At 38.9% G+C, this 26,603-nt stretch overlaps 1 long non-coding RNA gene across 1 annotated transcript in view; it reads right to left on the reverse strand.

Moving 5' to 3' along the window:
- Positions 1-24,911, reverse strand: part of LOC117095040 — a 108,730-nt gene extending 83,819 nt beyond the window's left edge. The window contains exon 1 of the long non-coding RNA XR_004441784.1: positions 24,799-24,911. This is a non-coding gene — a long non-coding RNA (uncharacterized LOC117095040). The remainder of the gene's footprint in view (positions 1-24,798) is intronic.
- Between the last annotated feature and the right edge of the window lie 1,692 nt (positions 24,912-26,603).

Here is a 26,603-nt window from a genome sequence, read left to right on the forward strand (position 1 = left end):
TTGAGGATTTTTTGGTCTATATTTATGAGAGATTGTTCGCTTTCTTGACTTGTGGTGTCTTTGTCTGGTTTTGGTATCAGAGTAATACTACGCCTCTTAAAATTAGTTGGAAAATGTTCTCTCCTATTCTGATTTTTAAAAGAATGCATAAAGACTTGGTTCTGATTCTTCTTTATATGTTAGGTAGAATTCATCAGAGATGCCATCTGGGGTGGGGATTATATTTGTGGGAAGTCTTTAAATTCCTAACTCAATCTCTTTACTTGTTACATGTTGTCCCAAACTGTATTTTTGTAGTTCTAAAAGGGGATGCATTTCCCTCTTATTTGAAAAAGCCAAAACTCATTGAAATATTGTCTTTGATGTCTTGGTGATGTGGGGAATAAAAAGGAGAATATCTCCAAAAGCATCAGCAAGAAAGGAGAAGGAGAGACTTTTCTGTACTGGAGAGATATAAGGTGTATTAGTCACTGGCATAGTTCTGTGGAAGGGGTAAGATGTTATACAAGGGATGTGATGCAAAAAAGGTCAATGGACATAATGTTTGGATTTCCATGATCTCCAACTTTTCCCTGCCAGGAGAGACCCTGGGAACTGCAGAGAAACCAGGCCTGAACATGTCTATGTAGGCTGATACAAATGGAGCCTCAGCAGTATGTAATGTGGATTTATGGCTAATTACTATAGAAGTTCCCCAGCAGAGTCTTAGGTCTTGCTCTAAGACCAATGATTTTACCATAGCTCTGTCAAGAGTAGCACTAACATCAGAAAGTCTCTTTCCATCTTAATAGAATGGAGTCTTGGTTGGATTTGAATTCATTTCAATAAAATAAAGAGACACAGTAATTCTTAAAATCTTCATTTGTTAATTATAATTTATATTTGTTTCATTGAAAAGTCAACAACATGGTACAACTTATATAGTTCTCCATAGTAGGCTAGGGATGCCTGACCACTCCCTCAGAAAAGCTGAGTATTCTAGAACTTATTCTAGGCTTTCAATCCTTTTCAGTGTAACATAGAAATTGAGTAGAGATTAAGCTTGCTGATTCTGAAATCAGAGTGCCTGGGATTAAGTCCTGATTCAGATAGTTATTTGAGCATGAGCAATTTATTTAGCCTATCTGTGCCTCAGTTGCTTAATTTTTTAAAGTAGGCTCAATAAATAATACCTAATGTAGTGCCTACCATGAAGATTTATATGAGAATTAAGTGCTACTTACTCTTTAACTACTATTATAATTGATATTATTTCCAGAAATAACTAGCCAAGAAACAAAATTCTGTCATGTATGATTCTTACTACCATATATGGTAATTTGATTATTACCAAATATTTTCCTTATTTGCTATTTATATCTCTGATAATCACATCTTCCTGTCACCAATTACCAACACATCAGTCAACATCTATTTTTTCCCTTTCACTTTTGTCAAGATCTAGAGATTCTTCCTTTACATTACCTTTCACAATCCTTCCTTTTTCCTCAGTCCATCACAACTTTTACTCATACTATTGAGAAACACTCTTAAATCTTTCTGCCTCCAATATTGCCTTTTCCCAGTGAACACTTACTGAGTGTTTATACCTGCCAGGCTCAGCTCTGGTTTTTGAAACCAATTCTTTCCACTCCATGGCAAAGCACTGCCGGAAATGTATTGTCAGTCCTATTTTGGTGACCTCTCCTGGTTCACTCAGCTAATACATGGCAGTTCTAGCATGCAGATTTAGTCTTCTGAGTCTGAAGTCCATGCTGCCCCCTTATCTTTCAAGCTGCTGCCAAAATAACTCTGCTGTAGTGCGGCTTAGATTATAACACACTCACTTCAGTGAATCCTTGTTGCTTATAATGTCTAAACTATCAGCCCTAGAATTCAGAGCCTGCAATCATCTGTCTCAGATCTACATTTCTAGCCTTTCTACTCACTGATCTTTCTCACACCCACTGCATTCCCAACAAAACTTATGCCTTTCTGTTTTAGAGCATGTCGTGGAATTCCTTGCAAGGATGTCTTTTCCCATGTTTGTCCCTTGTACTACAGAGTCCTTCTGCCCAGTGCCACCTCCTCCGTAGGTGCACTAAATCCCAGTTGGATGTGCAATCCCCTCCTCCCTACTCCCATTGTAGCTTGTATATAACCAGCTAACAACTTCCATCATTCTCCTTAATATAGAAAAAAATGCCAGAGAGAGGTGAGATTAAAAGGATATCAGGGAAAATAGTTAGAAAGACAAGCTGCGAACTAACTGGGAAGACAAGCTTTTCTGATTTCAGCTACGTAGACAAGCAAAGGAAAAACCAAGAGCAGAGAGGAAGCTCATGGTAATGGAGAGTAAAAATATATTTCACTAAAAAGGAACCAAATTGTTTCATTTTCTCATTTATTAGAACATACAAATTACTAGGTGAAGTGAAGGATATCACCAGATAAGAATTGTGGCAGCACAAGGAATTTGGCTTCCCTATGAAATTACTGGCTTGGTGTATTTTATACATCATTTTTGGATGTTAATTCAGTTTTATTCAGATTTTTTTGTTAGAGTGCCTAACCAGAATTGAAGATATTCCTGGGACTTAGGAGGGTAGGAATAGGCCAGAAGTAGCCATATTCCATGAAATTAATTACTTGGACAGATTCATGTCAGAGTGCACTGATAGGGATATTAAGAAGTCATATGTGAACACATTTTATTTTCCATGTTAGTGTAAAAGTGCCAGAGCATGAAGAATCTGGTATCTTATTCACAGTGCCTTGCTTTGTGCCATTTATATAGTGATGCAAAGTTCAAGATTATTTGGTGAGGCTTCGCCATTCATTTTTAATAAAGAGGATTCAAGGTGTGGTAGTACATCTCTCCCCTAGTACTGAGTTAGGCAGGTGGAGGGAGGAATGTTGACTGTTCCCCCTAGAATCATAGAGAAAGGGGAGGTACAATGTGCCTTGAGCCAGAGGTAAGTGTGGCATCATATACTCATGGGCTATGGTGTGTAGAGCTTAAGGCAAGATTTCTGCATTTGGAGAAATTCTTCTATTTCCCCTCCCTCACCAAGATACCAAAGATAATATTTCAATGAATTTTGGCTTTTTCAAGTAAGAGGGAAATGCATCTGCTTTTAGAACTACAAAAATACAGTTTGGGACAACATATAACAAGTAAAGAGATTGAGTTAGGAATTTAAAGACTTCTCACAAATATAATCCCCACCCCAGATGGTATCGTTAATGAATTCTACCTAACATATAAAGAAGAATCAGTACCAACTTTTATGCACTCTTCCAAAAATCAAAATAGGAGAGAACACTTACCAACTACTTCCCAACTCATTCTAAGAGGCCAGTATTACCCTGATACCAAAACCAGACAAAGACATCACAAGTGAAGAAAGATACAGAACAACATCTCTTATAAATATAAATGAAAAAACTCAACATAATCTAGCTAATCATATCCACCAACATTTTGGACAACTTAATTCTTCATTGTGTGGCTAGTTCTGTGCCTTGTATAAAGTTTAGCAGCATCATTGGCCTCTACTCACCAGATTCCAGTAGCATTACTCTAGTTGTGACAACCAAAAATGTCTCCAGACATTGCCAAATGTCCCCAGTGGGGAAAAATTCCCATAGTTTAAGTCAGTGAGCTAAGAGGAAGCCTCTGGGGAGATGTTAACACTAAAAGTCATAAAAGGCATCCAGCTGATATGTCACTTTGAAAGAACTACCCAAAGAGGGAGAATCTGGGCATCAGCGAACCTGGTGCAATTCCTTCAACCAACTAGCTTATAGCTACTGAAGCCACAGCAAGTTTGTTTATGTAGGAATTAGGAGTTGACGATAGTAGAAGGCATGACTGAGGTTAATAGCTAGGAAAAAGGAGTGTATCCATGTAATACAGCTACACACAATCATGACACTGGCATAACACCAGGGTCCAGGGCACAGTGGAACTTGCTAAGAGATTGTCAGAATGTAGCATTCTGACAAGGAAGAGGCGAGGAAGAATAAGGAGAGATCTAAGAAAGTGATACTCAGATGTCAAGCCAGAACAGCATCTCTCTTGGCATTCAAAAAGAATAGATGTATAGAAAAGAGATGTGGAGAGGTACCACACATGGACAGAACAAAGCCTGGTCCTCATGACTGTCTAAAAACAGGGGCCTGAATGATGACTGAGGAAAAAGCCAAGTTCTAGGAACGGTGGCACCTAGAGCAAAGTTGGACCTGAGATTCTGTGACTAGAGACACTGCAGGGTGTGAGGAGTGAGCTAGATCCTGAGCTGACCCCTGGAGCTCAGAGGTAAGCAGGAGAAGTCATGTCATGGGTGAGATAAGCAGCACTGGTGATTCAGAATGGGTAGGTTCACCCTTAGTGCTGCAGTGGCACACCCCAAGCAGTCCACTTAACTCAGTTGAGTCAGTCAGAAGGTACTAACACATTCCTGGTCATCCTGAATAATCATGCATTTGAGGATTTTGCAATGACCTGGTTGAAACACTCAAAATATAATCTTAGGTGGGGAAAAAAGAGAGCAACCCACCTCATACACAGCATGATCTTACTTTTATATTAAATGGGTAAAATATGTAATTACAGCTAACTACTTATGAATATCAACTCCTAGGAAACATAGGGGAAGGAGAGAGTGAAGTTACTCTTTAAGATGTAGAGATCTTAAAGTTAAGAAGGGTTTGCATGTTACATCTCTTTCCTTATATGTTATCTTCTATGTTTTGAGTAATGAGTACTTTAATAATCATCTCTAGGTATCTTATAAAAATGAACTTCCTGTCTCCATCCATGATTGGTCTGGGAATTAGGAACGACTGATTCTCTGAGTAGGACAAATATTAGCCCTTATAAAAAAAAAAATCTTGAGGAACACCCAGCCTAAGGAAAGTGTGGGAAATGTCGAAAATGTGGTTTGCTCAATGAAATGAATAAACTCCTACATAAACTTAACAGGAATTCAGCATGTGTCATCAAAGTACTTTCTTCTTAACAGACAACTATTTTGCAGTTTTGAAAAAGGAAGCAACTTGTTCTCTTTCTCTTCCCACCCAACCATCAACTGCTCTCTGGGGGGAAAAAGAAAGAGAGAAAGAGGAGAGAAAGAGAGAAAGAGAGAAAAGAAAGAGAGAGAGAGAGAGAGAGAGAGGAAGAAAAGAAAAGTAAAGGAAAGAAAAGAAAAAAGAAAAGAAAAGAAAGAAAGAAGGAAGGAAAGAAGGAAGGAAGGAAGGAAAGAAGGAAAGAAGAAAAGAGAAAAATCCTAAACCCTTTGGCCACATGTAACTGTATACTGGACTATGGAGTACAGAGTTTGTTTGGGATGATGGATAGTTTGACAATGTAACACAATCAGACAAGACCAGCCATCAATCACTTTAAATCAATGATAAACCTTGGGTGTGTTTTGTGCCACTTTCATTCATTCTGGTGCCCAGAGAGTTGCAAAGAACAACCTCATGACCTCACATGAGCAAAGAAAATGGCTTTTAAAGTTGTTTTCAGGCTCTGTTCATCACTCATTCCTGGGTGAGATGCCAGGAAATAACTTTCATGTTTTTTTTCTTTTTTTCCTCAACCTATCTTTCTCACCTCAAATGAAGTTTAGATGGAGGATATGCACAAAGACAAAAAAAGGAAAATAGAATTGATCTGAGTGAGCAAGGCTTTTGGTTAGTTGAATGAAATTGAGTTCCTAAGTTCTTTTAAAATGTATCTGAATTATGAATCTGCTCAGAGTTCCCTGCTGTATTTCTGGAAGGAAGTTTTGTTTAGGCTTGAGTTTTTCTTGGGTCACTACAGAACATTTGGAGCAGGGCACTCTGGTCATCAGTGCACACAGGACATTGCTGTCACTATTCCTCAGATGGGGCCCTCAGGAGTCTTCTTTGCCAGAATGGATATTGTTAACTCTGACCCTTATGGCCATAGTTATTAATGTTAAGTCCCCACCTCTAGAATCCCTAGACCATGTCATGAGTGATATTGGCATCTCTTAGGGTCAAGAATATCTTCCACTGGAGAGACTGAGGGTCCCTTCTAGCCTCAGAAAGACCTACAACACTTTCAGAACACTTCTGTTCTCTAAATGCCCTTATAATACATTCTTCTCAACTCAAATCATTAACTCAGCTTTGGCACCTTAATTGATCCCCCTCATGTTCATGAAACACAAAAGCATTTTTTGTCCTCACTGATCTTCCTTTCCTAGGCCCAGCAGGAAGAGAAGAAGTAACAGCAATTTAGTCCTTCAGAAACACAGAGGTTAACTGCACCAATTTAGAATGAAGCCAAGGGAAAGGATGGACAAACTTAGTTTTTATCTCCTCTTGTTACATGTGTTCATACAAAGGTTTGCTGGAATTAGTTACATTTTATTTCTTCCCATGACATATCAACCCACCAAAAGATTCTTTAGATTTTCCATCTACCAGGAAAATACTTTATTATCTGTCTCGTGATACTGTCTTATGAATGCATATTCCCCCATCAAATTGTATCATGATGCTGATACAATTCTGTTTAACAATAGAAAGAATTTTGCAATTTTTTAGAATGCTGAGATTTTATGATATACACACTACTCAATAAAAGGTTCAGTGGGACTGAATGCTAAGGAAGTAAAGAACCAGTAACGCTTGTGATCTAAACACTTCAGGCTACAAAGCAACCTGGATAAAGAAAACTCACTGGCCTGAAAGTCAAATCCCTGGTTAGGTTACAGGTTGCTTTCTAGATAGTGGACTATTGGCAAGGCTTTGCAAGTCTCTTCTTTGAGTCTCAGATTCCTAGCATTTTCATAGAATGATTTGTGCTTTGGGGATTCCTTGGATTAGAAGCTATTTCTCTTGCAACTGTGTCAAATTCCCATTATCTATTTTAAAAAACGTTGCCTTCAGTGAGAGTTATACAATAATAACAATGTTTTCATCATTTCTGTTGCTATTATTATAAGAACAAAGGCAAATATGAATTTTCCCAATTAAGCTGTATAGGCACATATGATGTTTAATACTGAGTGTCAGCTTGATTGGATTGAAGGATGCAAAGTATTGCTCCTGGGTGTGTCTGTGATGGCGTTGCCAAAAGAGATTAACATTTTGAGTCAGTGGGCTGGGATCATGGGAGTTAATACTCCCTAATAAACTCATACATATATATATACACACACATATATATACATACACATATATACACACACATACACACACACACACACATATATGTGTTGTATTAGTTCTGTTCTTCTAGAGAACTCTAACTAATACAGATTTTGGTACCAGGAGTGGTTCTAGAGGAAAATAATATTAAGGATGGAGTTATTTCATTGGTTTTGGGGTTTCTGGAGTTGGCTACTTAGTATTATTAAACCCCAAAATGCTAAGGACTCTACTTCTAATAGTAAGGAGAATACTGATAGTCCTTGGCATGAACTGTTTAGAGAGTTACGCACAATAAATCCATTTGACACTCCTGATTCACCGCTTGTGAGGGGCATAATATCTTTGACTATATGTGGAGAACCAAGGAACATAATGAAGTTGGTTGGTTGCTCCTAAAATCACTGGACAAAGTGATGAAAGAAAATGATGAACTCAGGGATTCTAAGTCCCAGCTTCAGAAGCAGATATTGAGCCTCAAATCTGCTAAGATTGCCCTGAGTGAGAGTCTTATCACATGCAGAGAAACAGTTGATATTATAGAATATCAGACATGAGTTCTTATAATACCAGTAGCTGACCTCCAATGAAAGCTGCATGCACAGCTTTGCCAGGTGTCCACTGTTACAGTGAGGGCATTGATTGGAAAATAATGGGACCTGCAACTTGGAATGGAGATGTGTGGGAGGACCCTGATGAAGCTGAGGACATTGAGTTTGTAAACTCTAATGAACCTTTTTTTGCAGGTGAAATAGCTTCCTCATCCCCAATAGAGGCATAGGTATAGGTATGTATGTACATGCATGTATTTAAAAATTATAGTTCTAAATATGTAGGTCAACATATTACCCACCCTTAATCTGGATGGGCACCATCTAATCAGCTGCCAGCATGGCCAGAATATAAAGCTGGCAGAAAAACGTGAAAAGATTAGGCTGGCTTAGCCTCCCAGCCTACATCTTTCTTTTGTGCTTGATGCTTCATGCCCTTGAATATTGGACTCCAAGTTCTACAGCTTTGGGACATTGCTCCTCAGCTTACAGTTGGTCTATCGCGGGACCTTGTGATCATGTGAGCTGATATTCCTTAATAAACTCCCCTTTATATATATATGTATGTCCTATTAGTTCTGTCTCTCTAGAGAACCCTAATACAGTAAATGTATATATTCCTATTCATGTGTGTATATATACAAGTATATATTTGTGTGTGTGTGTGTGTGTGTGTGTATAGGTATAGGTATGTATGTACATGCATGTGTTTAAAAATTATAGATCTAAATATGCTCATCAACATATGTCAAAAAGGTCAACATATGTCATTGGTATTGATAAAACAAGGCCCATTATCAATCTTTTTGTATTGCCTTATAGACTGAAGCAGGAAGAACCATTCTGCCAAGGGCAAGTTACAGTCAATCATAGGCAGAAGAAATTCTGATCACTCCAATAGTGAGACAACAGTGTTCCTTGCTTAAAGAGAAGAAAATGCAGCCTAAAACAGCTCAACCCTAAAATGCATTTAGGAGAAAAGTATGTGTGTCAGTAGAGGAAGGCCTTATGTGTGGCAGAGGAAATAAAAAGCATATATTCCTGAATCTCAGTCCTTGGAATGGAAACAAACACAAAACTCCCCATGTGCAGGATCTTCTTTACTAGGATCTCGTGGCAGACAAGGACATTGTTCCGAAAGTGAGAAAATCAAGCAGTTTCACTCCTCCAGGGCAGGCCATCCAAGAATACCAAAGTAGAACTATATTTTTATTTTTCCTGTTACAGCACAGATCTGTTGTTCGGCTACCAAATTACAGGTTGTGCCTGGTTCTCACATACTTTGCTTTTCATGTACTGAACAGGAAGAGTAATAACAGGCTGCTTCTTTTACTTGTGGGATTTAGGTATTCTTCATCATGGAATGGGTCATTTTTCTAAGAAAACCTGCCAGTGTAAAGACTGGAGGTGTATGCCATTTATGTGGGGGTGGGAAAGCCATGAAAATGAGAGGTTTTTGGCTAGAGAGAGTGGGTTATACTTACTTGTTCCCAGATTGAAATGACATGTTTATGAGTCATACCCTTATTATCTAATCCTAACAAAATCATCCAAAGATCACTATCATTTAAATGACTACTTCAGAGAAGGGTCTCTGGGAAATTTTACCAAAGAAAAAATTATACACATCCATTTGGTTATGGAGAAGCACTCTGCACGCACTTATTCATTTTTTTAAAAACACTCTATTGATAATCTATGAAAGATAATTAAATGAAGTATAACAAATAGTGTCCAAATACATAATGTCTGATATCCTGGACATGAGACTAGTTATGTATATTATAACATATATTGAAATAAACTACTGCACACATATATTGCCAATTAGTATTTGAATCAATCAACATTTGTATAAATACAGTTCCCTTTATTGTCTAACGTGCGGCTCAGCTCAGGGATCAGTGAGAAATGAAAAATGACCTGATGGGATAAGATTTTGGAGAAATCCTTAATTCAAAAAACCGGCTGACAACTGAGAGGATTGTAGGAACATTTTAGTGAGAGATCCCTTATCAGTCTGACCTAACCCAAAGCAATATTAGGGAACCACACAAGCCAACATGGGAAAGAACCTTGGAATTTTGACTCATCAGAGAATTTCTAAAGAACTCTTTTGGCAGTCACAGCCTATTTTAAGGACATCTGGGTTTCTTCAAATGAAATTAATTTATTCTTCTTTCCTAAAAAAAAAAAAGAAGAAGAAGAACAAATAGGAATTTCCTTACCCTTGAGTCGTTTATCTTGTCCAGAGGTTAAAAAAAGAAAGCATTATCATTTCTATCACCCTTCATATTTGTGGAATAAGAAGCTATTATTAATTTTTCTTGGGAGAGAAAATGGAAGAACAAAAGTTCATGTAATTTGTAAGGGAAATAGAGAAATTTGGCAGTGCTGAGTATTCTCAGACCCTATTGCTATACCACAAATAGTAGAGGACAACACTGAAGAGATGTCCAACTTTGCAGTCTTTAAAACAATAGGTCCTAGCTTCCATTGAGATGTCTAATTCATCCTAATCGCTTTGGCCACACCCATTTTCTCTCCTGAGGAGTTTTTTTCTTGTTTGTTTGTTTGTTTGTTTGTTTCCATTTTGCCGATGCAGACAGGCTGAGAATTTTTCAAGTGTTTAAGTTCTGCTTCCTCTTTGATTAACATGTCTGTCTTTTTTTTTTTTTTTTTTTTTTTTATTATACTTTAAGTTCTAGGGTACATGTGCATGACGTTTATATCATGTATAACTCCCCAATGCAATCCCTCCCTCCTCCCCCCTCCCCATGATAGGCCCCAGTGTGTGATGTTCCCCTTCCCGAGTCCAAGTGATCTCATTGTTCAGTTCCCACCTATGAGTGAGAACATGCGGTGTTTGGTTTTCTCTTCTTGTGATAGTTTGCTAAGAATGATGGTTTCCAGCTGCATCCATGTCCCTACAAAGGACGCAAACTCATCCTTTTTGATGGCTGCATAGTATTCCATGGTGTATATGTGCCACATTTTCTTTATCCAGTCTGTCACAGATGGACATTTGGGTTGATTCCAAGTCTTTGCTATTGTGAATAGTGCCGCAATAAACAACGTGTGCATGTGTCTTTGTAGTAGAGTAATTTATAATCCTTTGGGTATATACCCAGTAGTGGGATGGCTGGGTCATATGGTACATCTAGTTCTAGATCCTTGAGGAATCGCCATACTGTTTTCCATAATGGTTGAACTAGTTTACAATCCCACCAACAGTGTAAAAGTGTTCCTATTTCTCCACATCCTCTCCAACACCTGTTGTTTCCTGACTTCTTAATGATTGCCATTCTAACTGGTGTGAGATGGTATCTCATTGTGGTTTTGATTTGCATTTCTCTGATGGCCAGTGATGATGAGCATTTTTTCATGTGTCTGTTGGCTGTATGGATGTCTTCTTTTGAGAAATGTCTGTTCATATCCTTTCCCCACTTTTTGATGGGGTTGTTTGTTTTTTTCTTGTATATTTGTTTGAGTTCTTGGTAGATTCTGGATATTAGCCCTTTGTCAGATGAGTAGGTTGCAAAAATTTTTTCCCATTCTGTAGGTTGCCTGTTCACTCTGATGGTAGTTTCTTTGGCTGTGCAAAAGCTCTTTAGTTTAATTAGATCCCATGTGTCAATTTTTGCTTTTGCTGCCATTGCTTTTGGTGTTTTAGACATGAAGTCCTTGCCCATGCCTATGTCCTGAATGGTACTACCTAGATTTTCTTCTAGGGTTTTTATGGTATTAGGTCTAACATTTAAGTCTCTAATCCATCTTGAATTAATTTTCGTATAAGGGGTAAGGAAAGGATCCAGTTTCAGCTTTCTACTTATGGCTAGCCATTTTCCCAGCACCATTTATTAAATAGGGAATCCTTTCCCCATTTCTTGTTTCTCTCAGGTTTGTCAAAGATCAGATGGCTGTAGATGTGTGGTATTATTTCTGAGGACTCTGTTCTGTTCCATTGGTCTATATCTCTGTTGTGGTACCAGTACCATGCTGTTTTGGTTACTGTAGCCTTGTAGTATAGTTTGAAGTCAGGTAGCGTGACGCCTCCAGCTTTGTCCTTTTGACTTAGGATTGTCTTGACAATGCGGGCACTTTTTTGGTTCCATATGAACTTTAAAGCCGTTTTTTCCAATTCTGTGAAGAAAGTCATTGGTAGCTTGATGGGGATGGCATTGAATCTATAAATCACCTTGGGCAGTATGGCCATTTTCACGATATTGATTCTTCCTATCCATGAGCATGGTATGTTCTTCCATTTGTTTGTGTCCTCTTTTATTTCACTGAGCAGTGGTTTGTAGTTCTCCTTGAAGAGGTCCTTTACATCCCTTGTAAGCTGGATTCCTAGGTATTTGATTCTCTTTGAAGCAATTGTGAATGGAAGTTCATTCCTGATTTGGCTCTCTGCTTGTCTGTTACTGGTGTATAAGAATGCTTGTGATTTTTGCACATTAATTTTGTATCCTGAGACTTTGCTGAAGTTGCTTATCAGCTTAAGGAGATTTTGGGCTGAGACAATGGGGTTTTCTAAATATACAATCATGTCATCTGCAAACAGGGACAATTTGACTTCTTATTTTCCTAACTGGATACCCTTGATTTCTTTCTCTTCCCTGATTGCCCTAGCCAGAACTTCCAACACTATGTTGAATAGGAGTGGTGAGAGAGGGCATCCCTGTCTTGTGCCAGTTTTCAAAGGGAATTTTTCCAGTTTTTGCCCATTCAGTATGATATTAGCTGTGGGTTTGTCATAAATAGCTCTTATTATTTTGAGGTACGTTCCATCAATACCAAATTTATTGAGCGTTTTTAGCATAAAGGGCTGTTGAATTTTGTCAAAAGCCTTTTCTGCATCTATTGAGATAATCATGTGGTTCTTGTCTTTGGTTCTGTTTATATGCTGGATTACGTTTATTGATTTGCGAATGTTGAACCAGCCTTGCATCCCAGGGATGAAGCCCACTTGATCATGGTGGATAAGCTTTTTGATGTGCTGCTGAATCCGGTTTGCCAGTATTTTATTGAGGATTTTTGCATCGATGTTCATCAGGGATATTGGTCTAAAATTCTCTCTTTTTGTTGTGTCTCTGCCAGGCTTTGGTATCAGGATGATGTTGGCCTCATAAAAAGAGTTAGGGAGGATTCCCTCTTTTTCTATTGATTGAAATAGTTTCAGAAGGAATGGTACCAGCTCCACCTTGTACCTCTGGTAGAATTCAGCTGTGAATCCATCTGGTCCTGGACTTTTTTTGGTGGGTAGGCTATTAATTGTTGCCTCAATTTCAGAGCCTGCTATTGGTCTATTCAGGGATTCAACTTCTTCCTGGTTTAGTCTTGGGAGAGTGTAAGTGTCCAGGAAATTATCCATTTCTTCTAGATTTTCTAGTTGATTTGCGTAGAGGTGTTTATAGTATTCTCTGATGGTAGTTTGTATTTCTGTGGGGTCGGTGGTGATATCCCCTTTATCATTTTTTATTGCGTCTATTTGATTCTTCTCTCTTTTCTTCTTTATTAGTCTAGCTAGCGGTCTGTCAATTTTGTTGATCTTTTCAAAAAACCAACTCCTAGATTCATTGATTTTTTGGAGGGTTTTTTGTGTCTCTATCTCCTTCAGTTCTGCTCTGATCTTAGTTATTTCTTGCCTTCTGCTAGCTTTTGAATGTGTTTGCTCTTGCCTCTCTAGTTCTTTTAATTGTGATGTTAGAGTGTCAATTTTAGATCTCTCCTGCTTTCTCTTGTGGGCATTTAGTGCTATAAATTTCCCTCTACACACTGCTTTAAATGTGTCCCAGAGATTCTGGTATGTTGTATCTTTGTTCTCATTGGTTTCAAAGAACATCTTTATTTCTGCTTTCATTTCGTTATGTACCCAGTAGTCATTCAGGAGCAGGTTGTTCAGTTTCCATGTAGTTGAGCGGTTTGGATTGAGTTTCTTAGTCCTGAGTTCTAGTTTGATTGCACTGTGGTCTGAGAGACAGTTTGTTATAATTTCTGTTCTTGTACATTTGCTGAGGAGTGCTTTACTTCCAATTACGTGGTCAATTTTGGAATAAGTGCGATGTGGTGCTGAGAAGAATGTATATTCTGTTGATTTGGGGTGGAGAGTTCTATAGATGTCTATTAGGTCCGCTTGGTGCAGAGATGAGTTCAATTCCTGGATATCCTTGTTAACTTTCTGTCTCGTTGATCTGTCTAATGTTGACAGTGGAGTGTTGAATTCTCCCATTATTATTGTATGGGAGTCTAAGTCTCTTTGTAGGTCTCTAAGGACTTGCTTTAGGAATCTGGGTGCTCCTGTATTGGGTGCATATATATTTAGGAGAGTTAGCTCTTCCTGTTGAATTGATCCCTTTACCATGATGTAATGGCCTTCTTTGTCTCTTTTGATCTTTGATGGTTTAAAGTCTGTTTTATCAGAGACTAGGATTGCAACCCCTGCTTTTTTTTGTTCTCCATTTGCTTGGTAGATCTTCCTCCATCCCTTTATTTTGAGCCTATGTATGTCTCTGCATGTGAGATGGGTCTCCTGAATACAGCAGACTGATGGGTCTTGACTCTTGATCCACTTTGCCAGTCTGTGTCTTTTAATTGGAGCATTTAGTCCATTGACATTTAAGGTTAATATTGTTATGTGTGAACTTGATCCTGTCATTATGATATTAACTGGTTATTTTGCTCGTTAGTTGGTGCAGTTTCTTCCTAGCCTCGATGGTCTTTACATTTTGGCATGTTTTTGCAATGGCTGGTACCGCTTGTTCCTTTCCATGTTTAGGGCTTACTTCAGGGTCTCTTGTAAGGCAGGCCTGGTGGTGACAAAATCTCTAAGCATTTGCTTATCTGTAAAGGATTTTATTTCTCCTTCACTGATGAAGCTTAGTTTGGCTGGATATGAAATTCTGGGCTGAAAATTCTTTTCTTTAAGAACGTTGAATATTGGCCCCCACTCTCTTCTGGCTTGTAGAGTTTCTGCCGAGAGGTCTGCTGTTATTCTGATGGGCTTCCCTTTGTGGGTAACCCGACCTTTCTCTCTGGCTGCCCTTAAGATTTTTTCCTTCATTTCAACTTTGGTGAATCTGGCAATTATGTGTCTTGGAGTTGCTCTTCTGGAGGAGTATCTTTGTGGCGTTCTCTGTATTTCCTGAATTTGAATGTTGGCCTGCCCTACTAGGTTGGGGAAGTTCTCCTGGATGATATCCTGAAGAGTGTTTTCCAACTTGGTTCCATTTTCCCCCTCACTTTCAGGCACCCCAATTAGACGTAGATTTGGTCTTTTTACATAATCCCATACTTCTTGCAGGCTTTGTTCATTTCTTTTTCTTCTTTTTTCTTTTGGTTTCTCTTCTCGCTTCATTTCATTCATTTGATCCTCAATCGCTGATACTCTTTCTTCCAGTTGATCGAGTCGGTTACTGAAGCTTGTGCATTTGTCACGTATTTCTCGTGTCATGGTTTTCATCTCTGTCATTTCGTTTATGATCTTCTCTGCATTAATTAATCTAGCTGTCAATTCTTCCACTTTTTTTTCAAGATTTTTAGTTTCTTTGCGCTGGGTACGTAATTCCTCCTTTAGCTCTGAGAGGTTTGATGGAGTGAAGCCTTCTTCTCTCATCTCGTCAAAGTCATTCTCTGACCAGCTTTGATCCGTTGCTGGCGATGGGCTGCGCTCCTTTGCAGGGGGAGATGGGCTCTTATTTTTTGAATTTCCAGCTTTTCTGCCCTGCTTCTTCCCCATCTTTGTGGTTTTATCTGTCTCTGGACTTTGATGATGGTGACGTACGGATGGGGTTTTGGTATAGGTGTCCTTCCTGTTTGATAGTTTTCCGTCTGACAGTCAGAAGGACTGTCTGTTGGTCTGTTGGAGATTGCTTGAGGTCCACTCCAGACCCTGTTTGCCTGGGTATCAGCAGCAGAGGTTGCCGAAGATAGAATATTGCTGAACAGCGAGTGTACCTGTCTGATTCTTTCTTTGGAAGTTTCCTCTCAGGGGTGACGCCACCCTGTGAGGTGTGGGGTGTCAGACTGCCCCTAGTGGGGGATGTCTCCCAGCTAGGCTACTCAGGGGTCAGGGACCCACCTGAGCAGGCAGTCTGTCCGTTCTCGGATCTCAACCTCCGCGTTAGGAGATCCATGGCTCTCCCCAAAGCTGTCAGACAGAGTCGTTCGCGTCTGCACCGCCCCCGCTCTTTCCCCTAATGGGCTGCAGCTGTGCGCTGTCCGCAGCGGTAGAGTCTACAGAGACAGGCAGGCTTCCTTGAGCTGCTGTGAGCTCCACCCAGTTCGAGCTTCCCAGCGGCTTTGTTTACCTACTTAAGCCTCAGCAATGGCGGGCGCCCCTCCCCCAGCCTCGCTGCTGCCTTGGGGATAGATCGCCGCAGACGGCTGTGTTAGCAGTGAGGGAGGCTCCGTGGGCGTGGGACCCTCCCGGCCAGGTGTGGGATATATTCTCCTGGTGTGCCTGTTTCCTTCAAGCGCAGTATTGGGGTGGGAGTTACCCGATTTTCCAGGTGTTGTGTGTCTCAGTTCCCCTGGCTAGGAAAAAGGGATTCCTTTCCCCCTTGCGCTTCCAGGTGAGGCGATGCCTCGCCCTGCTTCAGCTCACGCTGGTCAGGCTGCAGCAGCTGACCAGCACCGATTGTCCGGCACTCCCTAGCGAGATGACCCCAGTACCTCAGTTGAAAACGCAGAAATCACCGGTCTTCTGTGTCGCTCGCGCTGGCAGTTGGAGACTGGAGCTGCTCCTATTCGGCCATCTTGCTCCGCCCCAACATGTCTGTCTTTATGTCATTTCTCTCTCTTGCATTTTGCAAATAGGCAGTCAAGAGAAGCAAAGCCTCACCTTCAACACTTTGCTTGAAAATAGCTTCAGCTAAACAGCCACATTGTTCACAAGTTCTACCTTCTGCAAAATACTAGGACAAAAACACAATTCAATCAAGTCCTTTGCCTCTTATAACGAGGATCTCTTTTCCTCCAGTTTCCAAAAACATGTTCCTCATTTCTATCTGAGACCTTATCAGAATGGCCAATTACTTCCCATATTTCCATCAACATTCTGAACAACAACCACTTAGGTATTCTCTAAGAGGATTAAGGCTTCCCCTGCAGCTCCTCACTAGAACCACTAGGATCGAGTCCTCACTAGAACCACCCTTAAAAGTCCACTCATAGCAATAAAGGTTTGTAGTGGCGTGCTCCTCCAAGTTCTCCCAGTCTCTACCCATTACCCAGCTTCAAGGTCGCTTCCACAATTTATGTATTTGTTACCACAGCACATCCATTTCTAGATACCAGTTTGGTTTTTGTTTTCTTCGTCTTAGTCTATTTGGGCTCCTATTACAAAATGCCATAAACTGGGTAGTTTATAAACAACAGAAATTTATTTATTATCATTCTGGAGGCTGAGAAGTCCAATATCAAGGCATTGGCAGATACAGTGTCTGGAAAGAGCCTGATCTCTGGCTTCTAGATGAAATCATTTTACTGTGTCCTCACATGGTTAAAGGGGCCAATTAGCTCTCTGGGGTCTCTTGCATAAGAGCACTAATCCAAATCATGAGGTTTCAGTACTCATGATCCAATCATACCTCAAACACCCCATCTCCTCATACCATTACTTTGGTAGGTACAAGTTCAACATACGAATTTGGGGATGGATACCAATATTCAGATGATAGTCCTAGGAGAGTGCTTATTTTATAATCCCCATTTATAACTTTTTCGCATATTAGTATGTTTGCTCCCCTAGCCTGAAATACCAAGCTCCTTCTTGGACCTATCAGTTCCATTGACAAAATACTCTTGGACTATTAATTAAAAGAGGAAGTATAAGTTCATCTGGACCAAGAGAAAAACAATCCAAATTGCCTACCTTAGTAGGTACACAAATTACTCCACCTTGAACATTGTATGGTTAATAAGAAATCAGGATTTCCTTGTAAAGGTGAAGATCCAATCATGATAAAAATTTAGTGGTGGGTTAATAACCTTTACTAGTAAAATATTATTACAAGTAGAGACTACATATTATAATCTGGATATGATGATTTGGGTCAACGTAACTAAAATCTGGAAAAAAAAAAAAAAAAATCAATGCCCAAAGTGGGATGGTTACTGTCATTACCCTGAAAAATTATCAGACTTTTACTCTTTATGAAAACTATTATAACAGTGTATTTTCATCAACCTTAAAGTTTCACTCATCACTTAAATGACCAAAAAGATAAATTAAAAGAAAAAGAAAGGAAATGTTTACATCTAAGTCGTGTCTAGAGCTTTGTTTGGCTATGATTTTGGATTACTATAACAAATAATTTAAATCCCAATATTCCCATCCTTTTCCTTGACTACTTGTCCACTTAGTAAAGCCGCTTCCCCCCTGTTTTAAATATCTTAAGTGTGCAGTCTTGCTTACAATAAAAGTCTGTATTTCTTGGTTTATTAGGAAAACAGTGCAAGGCTGCATATTTACTCGAAACCTTTCAAATACATGTACCTGTTCTTACATTTACTGAATCTTTATTTTCACAGATAATTCTAGAAGTGATTGCTTCAAGCTCACTATAAAGCAAGCAGATCATGTTAAATATCGGGCGGGGGGGAGGCGGTTTAGTGATCTCCTATAAGACGATGTCATTTCTTGATGCTCTGTGCTTTGCAATGAAGTGATTAAAGAATCTTCTTGACCCAGAGTTCCTCCACTTAATCAAGAAGAGAGGATTTTGGAAGCAGAGGCTTTCCTTAAGCAGCTGATGTCAAAGCTGCAGCAGAAGCAGCAAACAGCAGCAAGAACTGCAGGTGTGGCCTCTAAATCAATGTGTCTTTACTTTCTCAGGACAACCTCCAGAGAGGATTCTGACTCACCACACATCTGGTTTATATTAATTGTTTGCTGAAAAAAACATATGAAGATGCTGCATGTATAATTACATATTTACCAAAATATCACAGGTTCGATGGAAGGCTTTCCCTATGGTCAACTCTATGATCGGAGAAAGTGTGAAGAATAGAGTCACACTCAGAGCGTCTAGTGACTTCTCAATGCTTAACCATAATTTTATCTGTGAAGGTAATGAACTAATGTTCTCCACTGTGATAACTGGAGAAACATTGAAGATAGAATGAAATTCACTTTATGTGCCTGGACTATTGCACTAGCTTCAGAAATGATCCCTCAGCCTATAGCTTTGTCCTCTTCCATCTGTTCTCTCTTCAGTAGAGTACTCTTGTTAGATCCTAAATAAGATCCTAGCATTCCCTCACTCAGCACTCTCCCTCCCCTCTCCAGCACCATGAAACCCAAAATCCTTCTGAGGGTCTCTGAGGCTGCGTAAGATTCATCCCACGTTATCACTTTCACCTAATCTCCTGTGTATCTTCCTTGTTGCTCTCTCATGCTACAGCAACCTTGCTCTTCCATGAACATACCAGGCACTCTCACCCCTGGGCTTCTGCATGTGCAGTTGTCTTTATCTGTACTGTTCTCTCACATATCCCTGAGCTCACTTCCTTCCAATCTGTGTTTAAATATCAGCTTCTAAATGAATCCATCTCTGGCCTCCCTGTTGACATTGCAGTTCTCCTACTCTCACCGGCACCTCTCCCTTCCCTATGTCATTTTTTCCTAGTAACACTTATTGCCTTATCATGTTTCACTTCATTTACCTATTCATTTTATTTATCATCTGTTTTCTCCCACTAGATTCTAAGCTCCCTGTGGACAGGGGTTTTCATCTGTTTTGTTCAGTGTCATGAACAGTGCCTGCCATGTAGTAGATGATCAGAAAATGTGCAATCTGAGAGTAGTCCATGAAAATTTGAACATTATTAATCTGAGATGTTTAACTCACCTGGCTGCTTCCTAGAGAGGTAACAAACAACATTACCTGTTAATTGAGGAACCAGTTAGCTCTGTAGAAATAAAATCTCCCTTCACCTAAACCTTGTACACAGTAAGTCACAACAATAAGAAAATGTGGATGACACAGTATGATTCAGAATAGGAGCTAGAGAAGAAAATCCCCTATAGCATATACCTCCCAACAGGTGGTATCAGTAAAATGACTTTTATATTCAGCATATTTATTTGGCTATTGTAGTGCATTTGTCCAGAGAATTATGCTAGTTGTAAGGAAAGGAGATATAAAGTATATTTTAACTCCAAATAGGACCATGAATGTTTGTTTATGTTTTGTTAAATATGTTAGCAGTGATCCTCTTGCCAAAAACAAGATGTTTTATTTTAATAATATTATTAGTAAATATGTATTTTTCTGGTTTTAAAAACATGTACATTATTGTAAAAGAAACCCAAAAGACATATAGTTCTGTACAACTTGGTAGGTTGGAGAATCTTCTGTAAAAAATATGTAACCATAGCACCCTTGTCATTAGCAATCAAGCAATCTTGATTTTTTTAAAAAAGCAATTAGCCTTTAAGAAAAGCATAGGCCGGGCGCGGTGGCTCAAGCCTGTAATCCCAGCACTTTGGGAGGCCGAGATGGGCGGATCACGAGGTCAGGAGATCGAGACCATCCTGGCGAACACGGTGAAACCCCGTCTCTACTAAAAATACAAAAACTAGCCGGGCGAGGCGGCGGGCGCCTGTAGTCCCAGCTACTGGGGAGGCTGAGGCAGGAGAATGGCGTAAACCCGGGAGGCGGAGCTTGCAGTGAGCTGAGATCCGGCCACTGCACTCCAGTCCGGGCGACAGAGCGAGACTCCGCCTCAAAAAAAAAAAAAAAAAAAAAAAAAAGAAAAGCATAAAGCTAATTAAAAATGACAACTTAGTCATCTAAGCAAACAACAGCTCAGAATCAGTCCCCACCACCTATTACAAACTGATATGCTATAAACGATGGTTGAAAATGACCTCTTTTCAATTACTTTTTTAAAAAGTCCTTGCAGCTGCAGAGGCCTTGCATGCTCTTTGCTGCCATGCTCGGTTGATTTATTCTCTGAAGTTGGCTAAATTTTTAAGTACATAAGGCTGCATCCATACAAACCTTTATTTAGAAACTCATTAGTGCCTAAGTTAATGAATCTTTAGTTATCCATGTTTTGAAACCTCAGAGATTCAAAAACCTCAAAAACAAAACAAAAGCATTTATAGGAAGAATGTAAGATTGGGTTGTGAGTGAGTATTTTGTCCTATGAAGCATTAATTTAGCAACCAGATGGATGTAAAATCTTACAGTGAACTAGCATAATGAACATAAATAAGTAATAAAAAAAAAAATACTCAGGTGGGGCGCAGTGGCTCATGTCTGTAATCCCAGCACCTTGGGAGGCCGAGGCAGACAGATCACATGAAATTAGGGTTTCAAAACCAGCCTGGCCAACATGGCAAAACTCAGTCTCCACTAAAAATACAAAAATTTTAAGAATTTAAAATTTTAAATTCTTTTTAAAGAAAGGTGGTGGTGGGCAGCCTCAGGAGGCTGAGGCAGGAGAATTGTTTGAACCCAGGAGACGGAGGTTGCAGTGAGCTGAGATGGGGCCATTGCACTCCAGTCTGGGCAACAAGAGCCACACTCCATCTCAAAACAAAACAAAACAAAATAAAAACAAAAACAAAAAACGCATTCCACTACGTAGAACTGAAGAAATTCTGCAAAACACTCAAATGCTCTTTAGAAGTTAGTAAACAGCACAAATATTGTAATTGAGCATACATTTTTTTTCTAACTCCTCCCTATTGATTTCTTCTTATAGTCTCATATGTTTCTCTTGCCTATATTCTCTGTTCTTTGTTATTTTGTATCTTGCAACAAACCCTGTGTGTTTTCTTTGTCTGTTCTCTTCTTCACTATCTTCACTCTTCTCACCCCTCATTTTGAACAACAACAAAAAAATTGTTGCAGATGCAGTTAGACTGGCAGAGGCAGGGTGCAGTCTAAAAACTTGATTGACTCCATTCAGACAAGGCTGCTCAGAGTTACCAAACAAACCTAGATTCCTAGGAAAAGTAAAGAGAGAGGAATGGAAACAGATTGGACTACATTTTTTCTTAGACTCAAGGCCCATAAGCTCTTGCCCCCTATCATGTCTGTGTTAAGTGGCAGGGCTAGCTACCGGGGAGTTAAGGCCAGGAACAGAACTGCTTATATGTCAGGCAGTTCTGGATGACTGTATTTTGCTGAATTATGAAGTAGCAACTGCTGGAAATAATAATAGACCTTAAAATAGCAAAAATTCCTGAAAGACTATATCAGGGAGTGACCAATTTCTATCATGTGTTGATGTCAATTTAGAACATGGATGTTCCCTAGAGAAAAAAGGAAATGAGATTCCAGACCTGCTTTTTTTGTAAGTGATTTAAACTACGTACAAAATCCCTGCCAGGCTCAGTTATAGAACATACGGGAAATGTCAAGAGGTCAAATGACAGGAAAAGCATTCTGTATAATCGGGCTCCTCTCTACATTTAATGTGGGAATATGAAAATCCTCAATAGCATGGCAGTCCTAGAAGTACTGGAAACCATAAAATCCCTCAGCTACAGGGTTAAGAAACAGTTTCTACAAATTAAAGCCCAAGAATAAGCTGCAGAAATCTCCTAAAAAGAAAGTACAGACAGTTAATAACCTGTAAGGTAGAATTGAAATAGTATTTTATTTGAAATCTAAGATAATGAATACCTGGATGTTGTCCTACCACCAGCCACTTCCTCTCAGTTCTATCTCCATCTTCACTTCACCTGAGATCTCTCAAGGAGATATATATGTGCAGTGGATGTGGCTAAGCAAATACATGTTCTTCATTCCTCAGAAGTGGTAGACAAAAGCCCTGAACACCTAGGGTGGTCAGGAGATTCCTTTTCCTTAAGCTGTAGACAGATTTAAGCAGCCCAAATCCACTGACAACCTCACTTTCCCCTTTGCCTATAGATCTTAGATTACAAATTGATGACCATTCACTGCAACAGGCTCATATAGGTTTTGGCTGTCAGTGTATTGTTAAACATACTAAATTGCTTGCAAACATTAAAAATTAGCAGATCTCTTATTTTAAAAGCCTGGCTGCTTCTTTTTCGGGGGACAGAAAACAAAGAAGATTTGCACCACTGGAATGATCTGCCTATCTGGGAACATTTCGGCAGAGCTAAATCATGGCTGCTCTGACCACAAGGCAAACATTCCAGCCTCTGTCGCTCATTTTTTCTCTTACTTCAGGTCTACTTTCTGCATTCTCATCACACTCCTGGCTTTGGATTTGAGGCATTTGACCTAAACTCTACACCTGAGTCTTAGTCTTCTACATCTAAAAACCCTAATGGCAAGGAATAATGAGTTCAAAGAAAGTATGTCAAGGGAGAGAGAGGAAAGTAAATGTTTCTTATTCAATAAAAACCATAGTTGTCCCACCCCAGGTCTTCTCAAGATATATCCCAACCTAAAACTGCATGAAAAGGAAGGTACGATTTTTAAAAATCTGCAAAAAGACAACTGAGTTTGAGGGAGAGCAAGAGAGTGAGTGAGAAATGATGAGAGAGAGGGAGTAAGAGACAGATAGACTAGCACATTAACATATTAGCATTATAAATGTCTTTGACTATCAATGTTAATTCTTCCCCTTGGGAATAAAGTGCAGGAGGGAAAAAAGGAGATGAGAAAAGAATCTGAAGCTTCATGGAAAGGTCTTAATCTATATTTCCATATATACTGGAATATTTCTGAGAAGCTAAGGAAGCTGCAGTGTCTGGGCACCTCACTAGCAAAGACAGCATCCAAGATCCTGTACCTATTTTTATATTTATAATTTTGCATTCTTCTTCTCAGGGGAGGGAGAGGTCCCAAAATTTTATAATTTTCAGGCCTCAAAATATTACATCCTTCTCTTCCTATATTCCACATTTTAAATGCCTTAATCAATATACATTCTTAAAAAAAGATATCAAGTTTATTTGTGTGCATTTGTGTGTGTGTGTGTGTGTGTGTGTGTGTGTATGTGACTAAACTAAGACATCCCAGATAAGGAAATAATTCATCAGTTACTAAAACCATAACTCATAGAAGGAGAATGTCTCAAAACTTGCTTATTCCATGGAAGATCTTCTGGGTCATAATACCAGAGAATAAGCTATTTTTAAAGATATACAAATAACTAAAATTGCATTAAAACTTGTTTTTATGAATAAAGTCAGAAGCACTTATATATATATATATTATATATATATATATATATATAACATATACTATATGTATATAATTTTTATAACTGAATATTCTGTGTCATCTAAGATTTGTGGAATGTAATCTTGCCTAAGGTTTCCCCTGATCCTTAGTATACGAAAATGTACAAACTGGAGTTTTACCATAACTGGGTTTCATAGGATTGTCCCCATAAATAATTGTTGAGAAGAAAATCCTATAAGTATCAGCTAAAGTTACAGGTATTGTAAGTGTTGAGTCTGTTCTATAATCTCTAATATACTCACATTCTTTTCATCTTTAGAAGCAACACATGTCCTCACTCATATGCAGAAGCTAAAAACATAGATTCCATAGAAGTAGACAGTAGAATAGTGGTTATCAGAGGCAAGCAAATGTAGAGGAAAGACAAGGATAGCCAGAGATTGGTTAACAGATGAGAAACTCCAGCTGGATAGAAGGAAAAAGTGCTAATGTTTTATGGCACTATAGGGTCACTATAATCAACATTTTATTGTATATTTTCAAATACCTAGAAGAGTAGGTTTCGAGTGTTCCCAACACAAAGAAATAGTAATGTTTGAGGTGATGGCTATGCTAATTACTCTGATTTGATCTTACATATTGTATACATGTATTGAAATATCACACTGTACCCCATAAATACATAGAATCATTATATGTCCACTAAAAAATAATAATAAAAGCAAAACATTTACTACTGAATAAAGTTATAGGCATAACAGGAGGTCTAATAAGCAAAATTTTTTCAGATACGAAAAGTGGTTGTGGTGGCTCACACTTGTAGTCCCAGTACTTTAGGAGGTCGAGAAGGGTAGATTGCTTGAGACCAGGAGTTCAAGACCCGCCTGGACAACATGATGAAACTGTCTCTACAAAAATTAACCAGTCATAGTGGTACATACCTCTTGTTTCAGCCACTTGCTGGGCTAAGGCCAGAGGATCACTTGAGCCCAGGAGGTCGAGGCTGCAGTGAGCTGTGATCACACCACTGTACTCCGGCCTTGGCAACAGAGCAAGATCCTGTTGCAAACAAACAAAACATCTTGAACTAAACATTTGGTACTGTACCTAACCTTACATTTTTCTCCTAAGTCTAATAATGTGTATTTATGCCGAAAGGAATCTTTTATTCCTTAATTTGTTTTCAAAGACAATGAAAAAAGAGTTTTATATTTTAAAAATAGAGACATGTTATATAAAAAGTATAAGTGTAAGCTATTGAAAGGTTTTTCTTTTAAATAACAATGTCTAAAAAACAATGTCTAAAATATGATTTTTCCATCCACTAAAATTAGACTTTTTTTTTTTTTTGAGACGGAGTCTAGCTCTGTCGCACAGGCTGGAGTGCAGTGGTGTGATCTTGGCTCACTGCAACCACTGCCTCCTGGGTTCAAGCAATTCTCTGCCTCAGCCTCCCGAGTAGCTGGGATCACAGGCACCTACCACCATGCCCGGCTGATTTTTCTATTTTTAGTAGAGACCGAGTTTTATCATCTTGACCAGGCTGGTCTTGAACTTCTGACCTCAGGTAATCTGCCTGCCTCGGCCTCCCAAAGTGCTGAGATTACAAGGGTGAGCCACTGTTCCCAGCCTAAAATTAGAGCCTTATATTTGACATAGCTCTGATGTGTAAGTTACTGATATTCAAATTATATCCAATGGCATATACAGAATTTTGTGCAGAAGTGTTTTGAATATTTCCAGCTTCTCAGGCTCAATCCCTTTCATTCAGAAAACTATTGTTCTAGACTGAAATGGAATAATTCATTTTATTTTAACATAGGAATTTAAGCTCAGACATAGAGCAACAGGCTGGCATACAAAGGGATTCCATCTGTCATTAGGAAATTAAAATATAATTAAATAATAATATACTGGAAATAGACAATATACTTCCTTTACATACACGTTAAGGATTTGTCAGATGGCTGACATGGATTAAAAGCAAGGACGTTCTGAAACTATCAGTAATTAGTCCCTGGATTTCGATCCAAAAGAAGCAATCTTAAATGCCTCACCATTATAGGCAATATTCTAATAAGATTCCTTTTGCAAAATGTATTCTTTCTTTTACTTTTTTTTTTAAGTTATGTTTTGGCAAGCCTGTAGCTAAAGCTATACACGCCTCAATTGTAAAATGGTACATGAAATAAATATAAAACTATAAATGTATTTTATTAAAAATGATTTGAATTTCTTTTTTTTTTTTTTTTTTTGAGATGGAGTCTTGCCCAGGCTGGAGTGCAGTGGCACGTTCTTGGCTTGCTGAACCTCTGTCTCCTGGGTTCAAGCAATTCTCCTACCTCAGCCTCCTGAGTAGTAGGGATTATAGGTGCCCATCACCATGCTCAGCTAATTTTTGCATTGTTGGTATAGACAGAGTTTCACCACGTTGGTCAGGATGGTCTCAAACTCCTGACCTCAGGCAATCTGCCCGACTCGACCTCCCAAAGTGCTAGGATTACTGGCCTAAGCCACAGCAACTGGCCGAAATGTTTTTTGCCAGATACATGAGATAATATATTGTTAATAGTAAAACTAGACCTATTTAGATAGACTTAGATTTTCACTATGTTTAGCAGTCAAAATCTTCAGATTTATAAGCTCATCAGCAAATAGAAAGTTGTATTTTGTAGCAATTAAGCAAAAAAAATTAGCACATAAAAATAATTAATTTCCATATAGGATCTTTGGTTTTGTGCAGTCT

Source organism: Trachypithecus francoisi, unplaced genomic scaffold (assembly GCF_009764315.1).
Source record: "Trachypithecus francoisi isolate TF-2019V2 unplaced genomic scaffold, Tfra_2.0 Lachesis_group13, whole genome shotgun sequence".
In the NCBI taxonomy this organism is placed as follows: domain Eukaryota; kingdom Metazoa; phylum Chordata; class Mammalia; order Primates; family Cercopithecidae; genus Trachypithecus; species Trachypithecus francoisi.